The sequence below is a fragment of the Rhagoletis pomonella genome, unplaced genomic scaffold, assembly GCF_013731165.1.
Source record: "Rhagoletis pomonella isolate Grant_MI unplaced genomic scaffold, Rhpom_1.0 Rhpom_scaffold_00002, whole genome shotgun sequence".
Taxonomy (NCBI): Eukaryota; Metazoa; Arthropoda; class Insecta; order Diptera; family Tephritidae; genus Rhagoletis; species Rhagoletis pomonella.
The window spans coordinates 89,318,054-89,319,448 of record NW_023458556.1 but is presented as its reverse complement, the minus strand read 5'-3'; positions in this window follow the sequence as shown (position 1 = coordinate 89,319,448).

Here is a 1,395-nt window from a genome sequence, read left to right as displayed (position 1 = left end):
TCATTGATTGTGTTGGGTGACTTTAATTTACCAAATGTATCATGGAACATCATTGACAATGATATTGTACCTTTCTCGTCTAGCGCGTGCAACAACGTATTTTTAGAGGAGATGGCTGAACTCTGCCTGAATCAAGTTAATGTACTTCGCAATAAGTTTGGCAAAGTATTAGATCTTGTTTATGTTGATGATGCATCTAAGTCGGCTGTAAATAAATGTGACCCACTAGTTTTGCCTGAAGATGTCTACCACCCTGCTATTGAGATATCTTACGAAATTATAAACGATGGTCAAAATTGCGATGTCCAAACATACGAACCAAATATTCGCTTTGATTTTTCGAAAGCCAACTTTAAAAAACTGAATAAAGAATTGTCTAAATTGTCGTGGCCTATATACAAAAAAAAAGTTGAGCAAAGCGTTGCACATTTTAATTGTACTGTACATAGATTATTTGAAAAGTATGTGCCTAAACGCATGTGTGTTCCTGAAGAACAAACACAGTTATGGTTCACTAAAAAACTGAGAAACTTGAAAAACAGAAAGTCACGTTATTTTAGATTACACAAAAAAACCGGCGTACACTCATACTATGTAAAATACTCACTTTTGCGTCACAAGATCTTTGAATTAAACAAAAAGTGTTATAAAGATTATGGTGCATTTACATGGTATGAATCTGTTCATGAGCCGTATGAATTTTCCTATAAAAGAAGCACCAACTCTATGAAGAAATGAATGAAAGCGATATATATTTAACAATTTTGACTTGTATACTAGACAATATTTTTTTTGTAAACAACAAATAAAAAAATTTTATTTTGTGCTAGCTTCGAAACTAGAAGCTTATTATTTTGTTAAATGTGCTTTAAAAAGGACCCTACTGCCAATAAAGCCTTGTGGATTGCTATTTTTCCATATTTGTAATGCTTCCATTTAAACATCTTTGTGGAAAAACAGTTTCTTGTTCAGAATTGCTTGCTTACGAAACGTTTGGCATAAGTTAAAATCATAGGGATGCCGTTTTCTTCCGTTTCTCAGTGGATTTTATACTTGAAAAGGCACCAAAATATGTATGCAATACTTCTACATATCTTCGTTTAAAATACAAAACCGCGCATGAGGGAAATACAAAACCTCGTATGGGAGGTTGCCTAAATTTTATAAGAGAGAGTGAAACTTGTCCTTATTAAAAACGGCTCTCTCTGTTAAACTCAATAATCTTCTCTCCTTATGTCTAAGTATCAAGAATGATAGAATACAAGATTGCGCCGATCAGAGAGGATTTTTGAGAATAACTTTTGTGTGACGTCACACTGGTGCAATTGCGAGAGAGAAATGCCAAAACGTGAGCAAGAATGGAAGAAGAAGAAAAAATGTTGCAAGGAAAACGTA